Source organism: Pan paniscus, chromosome 2, assembly GCF_029289425.2.
Source record: "Pan paniscus chromosome 2, NHGRI_mPanPan1-v2.0_pri, whole genome shotgun sequence".
In the NCBI taxonomy this organism is placed as follows: domain Eukaryota; kingdom Metazoa; phylum Chordata; class Mammalia; order Primates; family Hominidae; genus Pan; species Pan paniscus.
Window position 1 is genome coordinate 155014774 of NC_085926.1, and position 19146 is coordinate 155033919.

The window sequence follows — 19146 nt, forward strand, 5'->3', positions numbered from 1 at the left end:
GGTTAATGGGTGCAGCAAACCACCATGGCACATGTATACCTATGTAACAAATCTGCACGTTCTGCACATGTATCCCAGAACTTAAAGTAAAATTCAAAAACAATAACAACAACAAAAAGATGGGCTAAGCTGGACACAGTGGCACACACCTGTACTCCCAGCTACTTGGGAGGGTGAAGTGGAAGGATCCCTTCATCCCAGAAGTTTGAGACCAGCTTGGGCAACATAGCAAGACTCTGAACAATAGATGGGCTAATGTAAATGTGGTCTTAGAAAGCAAAACAACAAGCCAGGCTCAGTGGCACATACCTGTAGTCCCAGCTATTCAGGAGGCTGAGGCAAGAGGACTGCTTGAGCCTAGGAGCTCAAGGCTGCAGTGAGCTATGATCAAGCCACTGCACTCTAACCTGGGCAACAGAGCAGTAGGCCATCTGTAAAGAAAAATGCAAAACAAAACAAAGAACATTAAAACCAAAACCATGTGGGCCCTAATTTGCCTGCTGATGTTTCTGCTTGCATTGTGAATTCACTCAGTCCTTGGCTTTTCTGAGTCTCTTCTGCTTGTGTCTTCAGGCCTGTGGAGTTAAAACCAGTGTGTTCAGGCTACAGATTCTGCAAACGAAAGCAGAAATCTAAGTTAGAGGTTCTTTTCTGTGAGTTAAGAGTGTGTTGCTAGAACCCTATTTAGGCTTGGACATTTTGATTCTTCATGTGGAAATTTGTCCCAAAACTGCCACTTCACTGAGGAGATAAAAGCTGCTTTAAGAGAGCAGCTTGAATACTTTTTCTGTTCATAGGACAAGGCATGGTTGGGCCCAGTCTAGGGAAAGAGGTAAAATGATAAAAAGTGTTTTTTTGAGATTTAGTGACAGGAATGCCCATTGTCAAGCTAGCTTGGAGCTTTAAGCCTCTGCCCTTAACACTCTACCACATCAATTCAGAAAAGGATTTGCTATGGGTGGGGTGTGGCCCCAAACTCTCATCTGTGGAAACAGGACCTCAATGACTTTGTGTGTTCAAAGAATGGACTTTGGGTTTCCTTCCAGCATCTGATTGTGGCATGTAGTAGTGGTTCTTGGGGCTGCCTCTCTGACTCCCTGTCAGTCCCTCAGCCTTTGTCCAGGAAGCGGCTCCCAGCTTCTTTCCTGGAAGCACTTTTGCACCAAGTCAAGGGGCCTCTCTCATCTCCCCGCAGCCCAAGCCCCTCCCAGAGCCAGGGGTGGTTTTAGCATTTGCTTACGGTTTTTCATCTTTGCTCCTTGTTCCTGGATACCATCTCCTAATTTTAGAAGTGTGTCTTCTCCTATCAGTGGATGCAGCCCAGTGGAATTCCATGGGGATACAAAAATAGTTGCAGGATGGGGAGTATCACTTTTTGGTTGGTGATTCTATGCAATACCAAATGAGAAATTTAAATAAGCAAAAAAACCTGCCTAATCAATTGAACTGCTGGGGAGTAGAGATCACATATTGCTCATTTTTGAATCCCAGGTGCTTGGCACAAAGTACGTGCTCAGCACATTATTTGTTGAATGAATCCATCTTAGTTTTCTTCCTTCTTCAGAGAGGTGCTCTGACATGCATTAAGTTTAAACGTGGTTGCACAAACAAAGTTGGAAGATGTTTCTGCTTCATAATAGCTGTCATGAGTCATGTCCAATAAAAACGTCCTGGGATCAGGAGGAAAAGGACACACAGTCCAGATCCAGCTCAGCCATCACCCAGGCAGCCCCAGGGTCTTCAGCCTCCCTGTGCCTCGGTGTCCTCCACTGCAACAAGAAGGTCATAATTTCTGTTCTGCCTCCCTCACAGCTGGTTATGAGAATGTGGCAAGAACAGACATGAAGAGATCATACTGGAGGTCCTACTTTTATTGTCATTATTATTACTACATGTAATTGTAGAGTTGAAGTGCTCATAATTATTTTTTACTACCTCAATCTCTTTTCTTCTCCATGAGCCTTCAAGGACCAAAGCCAGGTTTACCTCCTACCTCAGCTGAAGAAATGTCCATCCTGGTGAGGACTTCTTGCAGCTCGACCATCTGCTTGCTCAGCAAACATTTTCTGCATCACAGGTGGAGACTGAAAAGTTAAGTTGTGGAAGACTAGCTAAAAAACAGTTGTTTGCTGACACAGTTCCTGTGCTTGAAGCTACTCAGAGCAGAAACAGTAGGGTCTTCTCACCCAGAGACTATGCACCCCAACAGAATCCTTGAACCAGCTAGAGAGCTCTCAGCCCCAGTTCTGCCCAGAACAGGCCCAGGAGGTGAGGAGATTTGTTAGGGGCAGCCAGCCAGCGGCCAGCAGAGAGGCCAGGAACCGAAGCCTCCTGATTCCAGGACAGTTTTTACTTTACTCCCCACGCCTCCAGTGGGGGCATTGGTAGGTGGTGCTTTGCTTCCTCTTGTGCAGATGCTGTTGCTAAGGTAACCGGGTAAGCATAAAACAGAAACAGCCCATAGGGTCTTGCTGCCTCCACCTGTGTGTCCAGACAGTTTCCCATCCCGGCCAGAGAGACACAGTCAGGCTTATTGATCCAGGCTGAGCATGCGTGTTGGAGCCTGGAGAGAAACGCCTGATCTGTGTGGCAGCCTGTATTCTCTGAATATTCTTCCTGGGCATGGTTTTAGACAAGATGTTAAAGATGGAGACAGATGATGAGGAATTGAAATTGCTTTAGTATACCAGTTGTCAGTGTGACATGGCTAAAACTGTCCAGGGCCTGGGTTCTTGACATATCCTTGGTTTATTCAGGGCATCTGTAGAATAAGAGGGCTGAAAGTACGGCCTCAACTCTGAATTCTGTGTCTAGCTTTCCTGTTGTACCCCAAGATGGAACCCTCCAACTTTCAGACAAGGGACTTTCTTAAAGAGCTATGTGATACTGTGTGGCTGATTTTCTCTTGTTCCTGGGAAGGGTTAGCTAATTAGTGCATTAACCAGGGTCTTCCTTACCTCTTTTTCTTAACCCTTCCCTTAGTAGGCCCACCAGGGTTGGTCCCAAAGGAGAGAGGAGAGAACATAAATGAGCCAGTTTGGCTGCAGTGACAGCTCACAAGATGGTCAGATCATGGAGAGGGACTGAAATTCAGTCGAAGCTGCAGAAAAGGAGGAGAAGCGAGTACAATTCCTGCATTTCCAACTTTAAGTGGCCCCTGGAAGAAGCAAAGCATGTCCACATTAAGGCTGGACCTCACTTAGGGACTCCCTGGCTTAGGATCTCACTGTGACTACATCCCCAGTTTCTTTGGGGTGCACATTGGAAGAGGCAAATCGGTCCTGGTAGCTGGTCATAGAACGGTGGCCTTTTGAGGTCTGAGAGAAGCATGAGATGCTGCAGGGGGCTAGAAACTCAAACCTTGAAATATGAAATCTGCCACCCTTACAGGGGACCACACACACTAACTCAGCCCCTCTCAACAGACACACAAACTTACCACCCACTTTCCAGGCAAATGCAACAGCCAGCTGCTCCCTACATGTCCTTTGCTTTTCTACCACTGTCCATTGCCACCTCTCTCCACTTAGCAACATCTGTCTTAGACAGGATACATTGGTTGCAAGTTCAGAACCCAACTCATATGAGCTAGGGAAAAGGAGGGCACAGCTGATATTTGGGAATATCTGGAGTCAGGGGCTCAGAGTTCACGACAACTCTCCCACTCCCACTCTCACCTCTTCTCTCCACTTCTCTCCAGGTGCCTATTTCATTCTCTCTCATGGCATACTGATTTCGTCCACATTGCAGGAAACACGGCTGACCAAATCCCTCCCTGCCACACCCACATACAGGAACCTCCTGAATTTAACCTCTTTAGGCTTTCACTAAAGATATTGCCAGCTTTAAATCTGAAAATCCCAGGTAAGACTAATAAGTGGCTGGCCTTGGTCAGGCGCCCACCACTGGACTGTCAGGCAAAGCAGGGCGAGGGCAAGCTCATAGCATGCAGTTCCTATGGGCTGTGGGGAGAGGGCTGTGGGGAGAGGATACTTTCATATGAGAGAAGAGTGGTAGGCAGACAGCCCCACAGACATCCACAGCAAGGCCTCCCTCCAACTTTAAGGCCCAATTCAACAAAGTTTCTCCAGAATCCTCTTCAGCTCCACCTGGACTGGAAATAGCCTTCTCCTCTTCTCCACCCTTCCAGTGTCTTCACCTGTACCTCCCCGTGCACTGAACACCTGTTGACCACGTGGTCACCATTTGAATAACTTTTCCTATACAAATACTAATGTGTGTCACTGAAGAAAAAAATTGGAAACATAAATAAATAAAGAGAATAAAATAAAAACCACTCATAACTCTGCCATCTGGAGATAATCACTTAGCATTTGGGGGTGTTAGCAGCTGTTAGATTGATGTCTTTTTTTCTCTGCCTACATTCAGCCCTTCAACATCTCACCTCTCTGTGCTCCCCCAGAATCACCACAGTGCTTCCCATTCAGCGTGGGCTCCCTTTGAGCATGTTAAATAAGCAGTGAATAAAGGAATAAACAAATGGATGAGTAAATAGAAAGTCGGAGAAAAAGCTCTCATACCCAAAAGTTGCCCCAGAGAAGGTATCAGGAAGGCAAAAGAAAGGTACCAGTCCTCAGAGGGCACAGTCACCCCACCCTCCCCATTCCTTCCCAGCCTTCTCTGCTCCTATTGGGGCAGAATCAGTGCCAGAAAGTGAGTGGTGCATAGTGAACAGGCCAGGCCTGGGCCATAAACATTAATGAAAATACTGTTAGGGACGGAAGCCCTATCCCTGCCATGTGACTTAGAAATGTTGCCCGTGGCTTCAGGGAAAAGAGGATTCATGGAAACAACCAAGTCAAGGTCACCACATGCATGCAGTATTTTAGGCCCAGCAAGCAATGTGGCATATTCAAAGCTTCTGATGAATGGGTTCCAAGAAATCTGATTTTTAGCAGTGCTGTTGACACAGGAGTTGCAACAGCAACCCCCATGACTTGCCCCTCGCTGGGTTGAAGATTATCATTGATTTATCTGGAGCAGAAACAGCAGGAATCCACATCACGCCTTGGAAGGCAGCCTGGGCAAAGGCAGAGAATTAACAGATCTTTGTTATTAATTCCAATACCACAACTCCTCATGGGTCCGTGCAGTAAAATCACAGGCTCTCTTGACAGGAGTTTCTCTGTGTTTAAGAGGGCTAGTGTTTGTTTTGTTTTGTTTTGTTTTGTTTTGTTTTATGGGGCAGGTCCTTATTCTTAATTACAAAGACAATCCCAAATCACAAATATTCATTAATCACACACCAGCTCAAAACATGTTAGGTGCTACAGGAGGTGCAAAATAAGTAGCACAATCTCTATATTTCATTCATTTGAGCATCAAACATTTATTGAGGCCGTTCTATGTGCCAAACATTGTGATAGTCATTGGACTTTATAGCACGGTTATTTTCCCTTTTAAAAGTGAAAAGATGAGGTTCAGGGAGGTTAAGCAACTTACCGAGCTTGCCTATAGTCACGCAGTTTGTAAGAGACTTGGGATGAGAATAAAGGGAAAGAATCTGACAGTTTGTTATTATTTTTATTATCATTGTAGTGCCATTCATGTAGCCTTAGAAAAACTCAACCTCATGCATTTGCATGAGCCTCCTTTTCACTAACACACAACAAGCCACAATTCACGTTGGGGAGTAGGAAAGTGGTTTGTGCCCATTTACTCTTCCTCCGGTGAACCTCCCAGGAGCAGCTGGTGTGTGCAAAACCAAGAGCCCATGGCCCTTGCTCTGTTCTTATGCACAGTGGTCTGTTGATAGCTGCCCTCCAAACAGCCCTGGCACAGGGGTCAATCACAGGCCCACAGCCAGCAAAGATGAGCAGAAGGAATGCAAGTTTTGGTCTCCCAGCAGTGCTTTGCTTCTGACCCCTATGTTTTTCCTTCTTGACCTGGAAGCAGCATTTGGGTGCTAAAGGAAAGGACCCTGAATGCTGGAGTCTTGCAGGCCAGGATTTAAATCTCAGCTCAACCTCTTGGAAGTTGTGTGAACTTGGGCACAGCTCTTAGCTTCTCTGAGACTTCATTTTCTCCCCACTAAATGAAGGCAATACCCACCCTGCAGAGACGTTTAATAGAGGCAATACCTACCCTGCAGAGAGGTTCAATTGGGTAACATATGCACGATGTCTGGCACGCACTAATTGCCCAATCAATAGTAGTTATTATTACTGTCCAAACTAGATTTCACCCAAGAAGTGGAGTCACAATTATTAAGCCATAAACTAATATGCATTTATTAAAGATCTATTTTTAAGTAGGATTGATAATGGTTGTGAGAAAAACCTTGCCCACCCCCTCCAGCAGTTAGGGACCCAGACAGGGAGTAAATAAAACCCATGGCAATGAACAAGTCACCAACAACTCAAGTATCTAAGATACAAGAGGCGAGAGATAAAATTTTCCTAGGTGTCTGCAACTTTGGAGATAAGGGCAGTGAGTGTGGGCAGATGGAGACCCTAGGGAACCCCCTGTCTAGGCCCCACTGCACTACATCACAGGTACCCTTCACAGGCCTAGTATCCATGCACTGTTCTTTTCCCCCCTTCTCCAGAGTTTGCTTTTTGGCTCATTCAGGTATTTTCCTTTCTGAGAGCCACTGGGGACTCAGAGCATCCTCAGGTTATCTGTCCCCAGGCCTAACCGGCTCCTTGCTGGGTTCTGACCTCACCTCTGGCGTCAGTCTTATCAGGTGTGGACAGAATCGTCTCCCCAGCTCCTGGAGCTGGAAGCCCAGGATTCTCCCCACACCCAGGCCTCATCTGGTATGATGGAGGAGGGCCAGGCACCTCTGGGACTAAACACAGTGGTCACCTGCCAAATCAAAATGACCACAGGGGTCTGCAAGCAAAGCCATGAGGCCCAGAATCAGGGAGGAAGGGTGGGGTTTACATAAGTGTTGACAAAGAACAGAGCAGATGCCATGCTCCGCCAAGCAGGAAAGAGGGAGGAGGATGCTGGGGAGAAACAGCAACCCTCTGCAGCCCAGGTCTTCATAGGGACACTAGCAAAGGGACAACAGGTCATGATGGGGATTTAGTGTCCTCTGGGAATTTTTTCCTCCCAGGGAGCATGAAGATCCAGCTGAGCTCAGTCTTAAGAAATAAGTCTTAGGGTGACTGAATAGGAAGCGAGTGAGCTCACTGGGAACCAGAGAGGTAGACATATTGGGTACCTGGACAGAGGTACCAGCTGCTCTGTGTAAACTCATATTCCATAATCAGAAAGCACACTTCATTTCTTTTCTTTCTTTCTTCTTTTCTTTTCTTTCTTTCTTTTTTTTTTTTTTGAGACAGAGCTTTGCTCTTGTCGCCCAGGCTGGAGTGCAATGGTGCAATCTCGGCTCACTTCAACCTCCACTTCCTGGATTCAAGCGATTCTTCTGCCTCAGCCTCCCAAAGTAGCTGGGATTGCAGGCTCCTGCCACCATGCCCAGCTAATTTTTTTGTATTTTTAGTACATGCACGGTTTCACCATGTTGGCCAGGCTGGTCTTGAACTCCTGACCTCAGGTGATCCACCGGCCTCAGCCTCCCAAAGTGCTGGGATTACAGGCATGAGCCACTGCACGCGGCCAGTACATTTCATTTCTACGGCACCTCTGGTTTGTTTAAATTTGTCGGCTGGCTTAAGTACTCCTTGGGGTTAATGGCTCAGGTGGGGTGGGAGTGGGTGAGTATTTAATTAGAATTCATTCCACAGGGGCCTCTTTGTCCTGTTAGGGTCAGCTCCAACCACTTGTTTCTCTGCACCGGGACTGCTGCCTTTATTGGACTTGTTAGTGTCTGTCAGTAAATGATAACTCATTTGAACTGTCTCCAGAATCACAGTGGTGCAGGGCGCAGAAGCTTCTCACATTGGTGTTTCACATTCTAGGGCTTAGAAGGGAGGCAGGGGTAAGGCCACTCCTCCAAACCATGGAGACTGCAAGCCAGAGAGCTGGCAGGCACCCAAGGAGCCAGGCCTCATCCTGGGGTGACAGAGAACCAAGGGAGCTGCAGACCCCCAAGGGGGCAAGCCTGGGACTGGCACCCTGTCAGCAAGAAACTAGTAGGGAACTGTGGGAATAGGCAGGCGGACAGCTGGGGTCCACAGAAATGGAAAGCCAGAGGAACAGAAAGCATTTCCTTCCCTGCAGGCTACATTCCACATGCAGCCCCACTGTACTCGGACCTGTGAGCCACAGCCACGAATCTAGCCTTCAGAAATACATCTGTGCAGAATGACAGGGTGCCACTTTGTTCATTGTACCATTGCTTGAAATAGCAGAAGACTTGGATCAATCTAAATCTCATCAATAAAAGTCTGATTAAATAATTCACAGTCTGTGCAGACAGTGGCATACTTCAAACAAAGCGCCTCACACTGTGATGGGGGATGACCTCCGAAATACATTGCTACATCAAACAAATACAACTAGGTTCAGAACTGTGTATTATCACTTGTTATTTCTTAAAAGGGGGCAAGTAGAGTGGGGAAGGGAAGAGAATATATATTTATGCACTCATTTATGCATAAACTATCTTTGGAAGGATTCCCAGACTGGTAATATGGTAATATTTTATTCCTCCAGGAAGGAGGGTGCCGGGATTGGGTGTGAGGGATGGGAGGGGACTGTATCCCAGCCCAGCCCAAACTTAGTAGCTTAAAGCAACCCCCATTCATCCAGCTCAATCTCTGTGGTTTGGCTGTGGTGGCTGGGGCCTCTCTGCACATGAGGACCAGGAGGCTGGTCCTGCCTTCACAAGGCAGCGTCAGAGTTCCCAGGAGCCAGAGACTCCTGAGCAGAGCAAGCCCAGTGAACAAACACTTTCAGACTCTTATTTGCATGATGTTTGCTGACATCCTTTTCGCCAAAGCAATTCACATGACCAAGCCCAAATTCAAGGCAGAGAAATAGACTCCATTTCTTAATGGGAGGAGCCACCAAATATTATGGTCACTTGTTTAAATCTACCTCATGGTAGGGCAGGGATGATGACGGAGGGAGAGACTTTTCTCTTTTTAGCCTTTTGAACTTTTTGAATTTGAGTCATGTCAATATTACCTAATCAAAAATAACTAAAACCTTAAAATTTAAAATAGATTCCCTGAGATTAGCTTCAAAATAATCCAGCTGTTGAAGGAGATGAGGCAGGGAGAGGGGAGAGTTGAGACATAGGCAAAATGAGATTGGCAGTGAGTTGGGAACTGCGGAAGCTGGGTGATGAACACAGGAAGGCTTGTAATAATCTACTTTGTGGATGCTCAAATTTCTTGCAGCAGGAATTTTTTTAAATAATAAAAAAGAAATAACTAATAGCAAAACTCACACTTACTAGACTTACATGGTAAGTGCATTGCCTGCATCATCCCCTACAAGGTGGTCGGGACTCTTGTGGCCTTAACAACAGCTTTCTTGAGTGGCAGCTGCAGAGTGAGGCCACAGGGCAGCCTAAAGCAGAGAGGAGAGCAGGGAAGAAAGGAACGTAGGAAGCTGCCTGCCAGTGTGGGCAGGACTTGTAGCTGAAAATCCAAGGATTGGGATGGTATTTGGTGGTGGCATGGAAGGTGAAAAATACTTGATTGTCTCAGAAACACACACAGAGCTTACGAGGGTTGGAAACAAGACGGGAGCCTTTCCAAGGATTCCAGACAAACACTATGGGGCATGTGAGCACATTTGAAGGAAAATGACTCAGTAGGAAATTTTCTCAATAGGTACATTTTCTTGCCTCTTATCACTCAAAATGGCCACATGTGTGACCCTGGGCCTCCAGTCACCCACATAGCCTGGGCCTGGCGCTGAAAGGCTGGTCATGGAGCAGTTCTGAGAATGCTATTCTATGGCAGAGGAGGAAATCCTTCACCATATCTTCTGAGTCCCTGGCCTCCCTAGCTAACCCTTAGAACTCTCTCCCTGTTCCAAATGTCTGCTAGGAGTTTTCCCAGAGGCTGTGGCTTCTGAAGCCATGTTCAGCCTCTCTGGAAAGCTCAGCTTTTAGGTGTGTTCCTGTGAATGCCAGTGCGTGCACCTGCAGATGCTCCTCCTGTGGCGGCTACAAGGTGGACACCTCTGTAGGGGAAGTGACTGTGGCACTTTCTAGGAATTTAGAGGTGTCCCCCACCCCAACTCTAGGCTAGGGTAGGTGACACCTATATCATGCCTTATTCCTGTCTTTATTGCTGAATCTCCACATTGTTTAAAATTGTTCATCACTATTCAAAGACTTAGTATTAAAGAATTACTGTTAAGTTTTTAGGTGTGATACTGGTATTGTTAAATTTTGCTTCATCCTTTTATTAAGGTATAATGTATATACTGAAAAGTGAACAAATTATATGTGTACAGCTGAAGAGATTTTTAAAAGAGAAAACACCTGTGTTGCCAGCCCGCAAGTCAAAAAAAGAGATCATTGCAAGCAGGATATTCATGTTGGTTAAAAAAGAAGCTTTGTAGTAATATGTCCTTAAGGATCTACAGAGGAAATATTGATGTCTTGGGTTTGCTTCAAAATAACCTGGAGTTGAGGGAAGGCACAGACTAAACAACATTGCTCACCAATTGATAACTATTGAAGCTGGTAAGGTTTCCATAGGCCTTCTATGTATTCTCTGTCTTGCTCTCTGTCTCACATATTTAAAATTTCTCCAATAAGATTTTTAAAACAATCATTAGGAGCCTAGGCTTTAACTGAACCAGAGGTGGCTCTGAGGCATGAGGTAAAAGCTAAGAGGTGAAATTAAAATGTCCCTTTAGGATATTACTTGGTAATTAAGAATCTTTGAGTCTACTGGATTAAATATGTAAATAATCTATCTTTTTAAGTGGGTTTTTATGTGCCTATCTTCTCTGTGTCACTGAGAGCTTCCTGCAGGTGCTGGGTTTTATTCCTATCTGTATCCCTGCTGCTTATGTAGTACCGTTCTTGGCACACAGGAGGTGCTCAGAAGTGCTTGCTGAGCAAATGAATCCTTGAATGTTATATCATATCCTATGACAAGGTCTAACAGAGCACCAAGGTGGTGTAGGTGCCCAAAACTGCTATATCACTTAAATTGAAATCAACACCACCAACTTCTTTTCTCTTTTGTAGTTGCTTCCAAACAATAAGTTGCTTAAATCCTAAAATATCAGAATTGAGAGGGACTTAAAGGTCACTTTGTATAACCTGCTTATGTTCTAGATGAGGAAACCAAGGTCCAGAGAACTAAGTGACCTTTTCAAGGTCACACAGCTGTTAGGGACAGAGCCAGAGCTAGAGCTCAGCCTTGTTGAGCCCCATCGGGCCTGTTGTTATTATATCATCCAGCTCCATGGCTGTTAATTTGACACACGCAAAATCCTATTTTCACAGGTAAAGAAAGAGAATTTCAAAGAGGTGAATATAATTTTCCCAAGGTCTTTGGTCATCGTGACTCCATAGCTCTATCAAAAACAGTGTTTGCCACCTTGGGTTATGGCCTTTACTTTGAGAAAATTTAAAATTCAGAAACTTTAATTTTAAGAACAGAGAGGTAATTATTCTCATTAGAAAGGACTTTGATGCACGTTTTTATTCAAGAGGTGAATTCTTCTTTCAAATGTCTTTGAAATATGGGCAGATTTTTTAAACTTCCATCTGCATCTAGCTTGTTAGGAACAAAGCAACTGTATAAAATCAAGCACAGCCCAAGCCATGTCCTGTCCTGTCAAGTGTCACAAGGGTGCTTTCAACATTCCCAAGCCAAAAAATAAACCAACCAAAGATAACACACCAAGACTGGAAATAAATGAAAAACCCCAACAACAAACAAACAAAAAAAGTCAACCATTTCATAACATGGTATCTTTTTAAAAAAACATATTAGTTTAAAAAAAGTTGTTAAATTAAAATGTTAGGATAACCATGCCTTATAATTTAATTTTGTTGTCTCTCAAAGCAGCATAACTATAGTGGTCTTTTGTGCCATTCATTTTCTGGGCTTTTCCATGCAAAAGTATGTTGCAGCTTTGTCCAGTGCCTTTTTCAAGCATCTTGTGACATTTCCATCCCCCTACCTAACAGGGTGGCCAGATTTCTTTGCTGTTAAGAGGATTACTGAGACGTTCCCCTTTATATAACTCAGAAGACTCCGTAAATAACAAGAAAGAGCAAACAAGAGATGTCAAGGAGAGAGGTTACAAGCAAGGGCTGCATTTCAGAGAAGCTGGCTAAGCAAAAAGAGGTCAAAGAACTTTCTTAATTGACACTGATAAAGCTGGGGCTTGAGAAGCAGTGTCCTGGGCGCCATTTTCATGGGCAAGCAGAGGGGTTAGCTTACATTCATCCATCAAGGGTTAAGCTTTAAACCCAAGAACTTCGGGTGAGTCAGGGCCAATGACCGGTAAAGGAATGAGACACCTTATCTCTAATCAACCCTGCCTCAAAATAGCTCTCTTCCCTTGGGCAGAGACTCCCAGCACACTATAGTTCAGGGAAGTGCCTGAGCCACACTTAGTCAGAAAGTCAATGAGTATGCTTTGTGCACAAAGTTAAGTTAGACCTCTCTGCGTGGAGCAAGGCATAATTTAACAACCCTCACTATGGCTTGCACCAAATCAGGATGTTCCAGCCAGGAAGGAACTTACAGTTTACCTGGACCAGCTCCTCATTTTACAGATGAATAAACGGAGACCCAGGGAGATGGATGATTTGCAAAAGAACACCAAGGGAGTCAGTGGCTGGGCTGAGGGCTGAAACCCTGCGCTAGAGCAGACATTCTCTTTCTCTTGGCAATTCTGCTATACTCATCTGAAAAATGAATGAAACACTCATGCCCCTGGTCAATTTTCCTTCCGTTGTTAAGGAAATCATTGCCAATGCTCCAATAGTTTCTAAGTCAACACATTCACAGGCAGTTCTTGTTAAACCCTTTCATTGTGAGTCTCCCAAACTTCCTCTTCTATCTTCATACTTCAGAGAGCTTTACTTTTGAGGTTCACTGTGTGGGCTGCCACTGTTGTTCCTTTCTCTGCCGCTGGGAGAATGTTACAAATGGGTAATTGAAGTACTTGGGGTGTTGCTCTTAGGATGGGGTCAGACAAAAATTGACACCAGCCTCATCAGCTGTTCACCCCTAACAAGGGTTGTGACTCACAGCTCAGGACTGCTGTTTCAGAAATGATCTGTGACATGGCACAGCTCAAACATTCCTGCTTCGATGCTTCCTACACCGCCATTTGCATACTGTGTCCCCTTTGTGCGTCCGCCACACAGTATGGGCTCTGTCCAGAGCTATCAGAGGCACATGAGGTCTAAATAGGAGTGGGGGAAAGCCTGGAGCTTGCAAAAGACTGCTGAAAACTGTGCAAAATAATAAGGATTTAGGACATGGACAGACAAAGTTCTGGAATGTGCTGTTAGAAAAATGCCTGGCCCTATCTAACTTGAAGGAGTTTTGTGTCATGTTATTACTATCCAAGACTTTGTGTCAGAGACTGAAGAGAAATAAAGCACTAAGGGACAGGACATTCAATTTTGACACCCCTTCGTTTCTCCATGATTGTCATTTCTTAAATGTTCCACTTATTTCCTCCATGAGTCAACTGGGCTGGACTTATTGCAGCTCTCAGGTGGAAACTGGTCCTAGTTGTTCTTCATGCATGAGATTTATCTCTTCTAGCTAGACTCCAAGTTACTCTATAAAAGTCTCAGGGCTTTATAATTCCTGCAAGGTTTCCTACTGAGGGCTGGACATACAGGAGGTGCTTAATAAGTGTTAAATAACCATGTCCTGCTTGGTCAGCATCACAGTTTTAAACTCACTTCATGCTAAAGTCAGGTCATGCTATTCAGGTGCTCATTGCATTCATGAGAAGGCACGAGGGCAAAGAAGAATGATCGCCCGAGGTTTATACCCAGTGAATGACAGAGCCAAGCCTCAATCCCAGGTCTTCTGAAATCAAATCCAGTTCTCACTAACTCTTCTGTCTATCATAGGATGGATAAAGAAAATAGGCTAAAGACATTTAGGTTAAAGCTGGTGAAAAGTGAAATCGTTCATTGCTGGGGGTGGAGGGTGGGGCAGGTCTTAAAATTTTTAAAGGACAATTTAACTGTTATATCCTCAGCTTACTACATAAGTTACACAAAGACTTCCATACATTTATGTAATTGTAACAGTGTAACTTTTTTCTTGCAAGAGTTCCATCATAATCAATTGGTTTAGCAGAATAAAAATTGGTTTCTTTTTAGCTGAAGAACTAAAAATAGGAGGCAAATTAATATTCAGCAAATGAGATGAATCTCTATGAGGTATGGCTTTATTGTTCTGATGAACACCAACTCAATGTGGTGTTCGAAATGTCTCAGTAACACCCATATTCATGTTCAAAGATGATGTCACCAAGGAACATCCACAGGCATTCACTGAGTGCACAGCACGGTTCTGGATGGCTTTCCAGAACCATCAGCTAGCTATAGGACCTTAGGTACATACTAAAGGACCCAACGTTTTTTTAACACCAACCATGTTCCAGAAACCTTGAAAAACACTTTGCATGTTATTACATTTAACCCTTGTGACAACTTTATGATTTAAAATGAGGACCCTGAGCAGACAGTAGTCATTAATTTACTCAAAATGACATGGCCAATAAATGGCAAAGCTGGGAGCTGTATCAGATATTAGTGACTCCAAAGCCCATATTTTTCCCGCTATACCAGAGCTTCTCAATCCTAATTCATATTAGTATCACCCAAGGAGCTTTCATATTGTAATGATGCCTGGGTCTCACCTCAGACCAATTACATCAGAATATCTGAGGATCTATCCTGGATGTTTTTTTCTGGGTGTCTTTTCATCACCCTAAGTGATTATACTATGCAACCAGAGTTAACAACCACTGAACTGGGTGTGCTGAGACTCAGTGCCTTCAACTGTAAAGTAGACGGAGATCTCTACTTTCTACTTCTGTAGTCACCAGAAGGCTAATTACCCTGGGGCCAATAGCTGCCTGAGAAGCCCCAATCTGCACCTAGAGTAAGCAGTTGTCACCCATACTGTCAGATATTCTCCCAACTTTCTACTTAAGTGTGGGCTATGAGTACAGCTGTTTAAACTTCCAGGAATGGGACTCTAAAATATACAATTATTTCATATATTCATATATATGTGAACCCCAAATATCTGAGACAGATCTCAGTTAATTTAGAAAGTTTATTTTGCCGAGGTTGAGGATGCATGCCCGTGACACAGCATCAGGAGGTCCTGATGACATGTGTCCAAGTTGGTCAGAACACAGCTTGGTTTTATACATTTTAGGAAGACATGAGACGTCAATCAATATATATAAGCTGTACATTGGTTCTGTCTGGAAAGGCGGCACAACTTGAAGCTGGGAGGGAGCTTCCAGGTCACAGATACTTGAGAGACAAACGGTTCATTTTTGTGAGTTTCTGATTAGCCTTTCCAAAGGAGGCAATCAGATACGCATTTATCTCAGTGAGCAGAGGGGTGACTTTGAATAGAATGGGAAGCAGGTTTGCCCTAAGCAGTTCCCAGCTTGATTATTCCCTTAGTGATTTGGGGGCCCGAAGATTTATTTTCCTTTCATATATATATATATATATTTTTTTTTTTTTTTAAATCAGAACAAGGCCCTAAAACTCTAGAAAGATTCCCATGCCATTATTTTCTCTGTCTTTCTTTCCAGATATCAATCATAGCTATTTTGGTGAAATCCCTATTGCTCCAAACTATTTTAGTGCTGCCTCTCTGCCATCATGACAACAAAGGTCTTTTGAAAAATGTTCATAACCTTTGACCCAGAATTCTTTTAAGGAGGTAAACCAAAAGCAAGGAAAAAAAAGAACAAAAAAAGCTTTGGGAAGAAAGATGTTCACTGCAGTATTATTTATTATAGTGGAAAACTGGAGAAAACTCTTATGTGTAACAGTAGGAAAACAATTTAATAAAATATGAGGTAGCTTACTAAATGGGAAAATGCTTATTGCAAATGGTTTTTACATAGAGAGTTAATATGGAAAAATATTAATTCATGTTGAAATGCTGAATGAATGCAGGTACAAAATTACATAGTGATCTATGAGTTACATTACATAGTGTCATATCAACTATGTATGTCTTTTTATACACAGAAAAAAGAAGAAAAAAATTATATTATTCCAAGGTTAAAATACCTAAAATTTAGAATATTTAGAATTGGGTTAAAGTACCTGAAATTGTTTCCACTATCAACCCAATTCTATATGTTTGAAGAACAGCATGTGAAGGTGGTTATGGAGCAGGCCCTGTCCAGAGAAATTTTATATCCGGCCCTGGGACCTCTAGGCTTGTATACACAGATAGAGGACTTATAAACAGCAGAGTTGAAACATGAGTGAATCTGAAAGAGCCAGTCCCTCAAGATGAATCCTGAGTGGCTACATAAATTTAATATAGAGCCAAACGGCCATTTACTGACTAGAGATTACACACTACTCTGAGTTCCTGGAAAACCCACAGTCGGCTTAACACTGGGGCTTTCACAGCTGACTGTTACCGCTCATGTGGCCTGAAGCAACGGAATAGGCTGTGCTCCCCATCAACCAATCAGGACTCAGCTGCATTGATCAATCAGAACCAAGCCAGTTTGAATTGTTCATTTGCATAAATGGACCTGATTGGGAACCCAGGTAGGAATTTTCTCTGTAAACGCCAAACTGTCTCTTTGTTCTCTTCATTTTACACTTAGGGCTATGTTTCCTCGTCTGTAAGCTGTTCATTGTAATAAAGTCTGTTTCCTCTAAATTCCTTTTCAGAGAACTTTTGTTCACACATAAAACCACAGGTCACGTGATTTTTTTGTTTGTTTTTGGAATGGTATGCACAGATAAATTTAAAATTAGAGTCAAGGGAGGGGTAGCTAAGACAGCCCAGTGACGATGATCAATTCTACTTCAGGAAGAAATCAGGAAGAAAATGGGGTTCACAAATGAGTTAGTAACAACCGAGATTTCCACTTTGAAAGTATCTTCACACCGTTATTTCACGGGATCCTCAAAACCCCCTGAGGTGGTAGGAAGGTGATTGTTGGTGTCAGTCCCATTTTGCAGAAGAGAAAAATGAGTGTCAGGCAGAGTGGCTCGCTCGGTGCCCTGGCGGCGGCAGCGCGCCAAGGCCCAAGGCCCCTCTGGTCTCTGGGCTTAAACCTACGGCAGGAGGCGGGGGAAGCCTGCAGCGCAGCTCAGCAGCAGGTGGCAAGCTCTCTACCCGCTGGGAACGTTCAGGGTTATCAGCCCGTGGGAAGCAAGGTAGGACCCGCAGCTTGCAAGAATCTGCAAGGTGGGAACGGCGCTTGGGATGTGTTTGGCCCCCCAAGGCCAAGGCACGAAGGGGTCCCAGGCGGGTCGCCAGCGGCGCGGCTTACAATGGCCGGTTCGACCCAGAAGGGTCGCCCCCGCAAGGCGGGTGAGCTTTCCCGCCCTATGCTCCTGTTTCCGCGGGCCAGGCCGTCTGCCCGCGCCGCGTGGCCTGCCTAGCTGCACCTTAGCCCCCATGCGCCGGATAGGCCCGGGCCCCGCCGCCGCGCTCTGAGCCCGCGTGGGTCTCACAACCATGGCCCTCTTATCTGCTCCTGTGCTTCGGTGTTTGGTTTTCCCTGTTTGACAGACTGAACCTTGTACTTTCGCAAATAACAAGTGTTTGCTCAGCAATCCAAGCAGCACCGGCAAGATTGCAGGTGCTGCGGCGGGCATGAGAGGTCATGCATTCGGGATGCCAGGAGGCCCTGGAGTCAGGAGCCCTGCAGCCCCCTCAGGGATGCCAGTGGCTTGGGCTGAACCCCAGACTCTGCCCTCGAACTTGAAGGGAACTTGAAGCTTCTTTAGGCCAAGTTTTATTGAAGGGTGTCCTGGGACACAATTCAGTGACTAGTAAATTTTGGCCATCGGAAAGCTCTCTTTACCCTAAAGAAAGACGAATACACTTAATGACAATTATGATAATAATAAATTTAGAAAGGCAATGGTAATTCTTTTTTTCCTAACTTGTCTCACTCCACTTCTTTTAAATTCAAAACAGGTCCCCCTTTTGCTGTTGTTAAAAAGGATTTTTTAACTTCTGAAATTAAAGCAGAGTATTTCACTTTTGTTAAAAAATAGAACTTAATCCACAGTTGAGATTTTTGTTTTTCTAGACTTGAAAATCTGCTTGTAATTTGCACAAATGCCTTTCACTTCAAAACCTTTTATCCAAATAGAAGCACAAAGTTGTACTTGCCTTTCCTTCCACAGAAGGCGTTTCCAGTATCTTGCATACACAACAACTTGTTCAGGTTAAACATAGTTTCATTAAAGAGCTATTAAATGGTGCTCTTAAAGTTTATCTTTGCATTTTAAAAGGGGTATAGATGTTGCCAAAACAGCAAGGATAGCATGTAGGGTACTTTGCAGTTCTCTAAACTTTTTCCTCCCTGGAGTCACAGAAGTCCCTTCCTGGATTAAGTCACTTTGGTACTCAATACAGTGTTTGTTTACATCATTTAGCATTATGCCCCTTAGCTTTACCCAGTGTCATTTTAAGAAATGATCGGGTGAAAAACAGCTTTAAATTATCTGTAAAATTGCCATAGATATTCATTATGTTGCTTCACATAAAAAATTCCTTGCAACTAATTTCCACTTGGACTGTAGTACTAGAATGAAGTTTGCCTATGTTTTCTTTTTTCAGTTAATGAAAGCTGTGGAATGCATGGGACTATTCTTTTTGCCTAGGAATCTCAGAACTTAATTTTGAGGATCCTCCTTAGCCTACATTTTCTGACATAGTTCTTACCCTATATCTCCCTTTCCCCCAACCACCATCAGATATTTCTTTCTCTAAGTTATTCATCCCATCTTCGTTTTAAGGTACCTATATGTTCTTTTATGATTCCCTTAAAAAAATCCCAGAAGTAGGAAGATATAAAAATTAGTTATTCTAGACTTCCCCAAAATGTTCTTTCAATCTGCTTTTAAATGGCATATACAATCATTCTCGGCTTTGGCATTTGGTTCAGGTGACACCTGCAAGTTACCTTACCAAAGGCCTACCCAGAATTGTGTACAATCCCAGCAAACAAGGCTCTGCCCCTCTCAAGAGTACTCTCAAACAGCAATGCATATCTCATCTAATGCATTACTATTTTGTG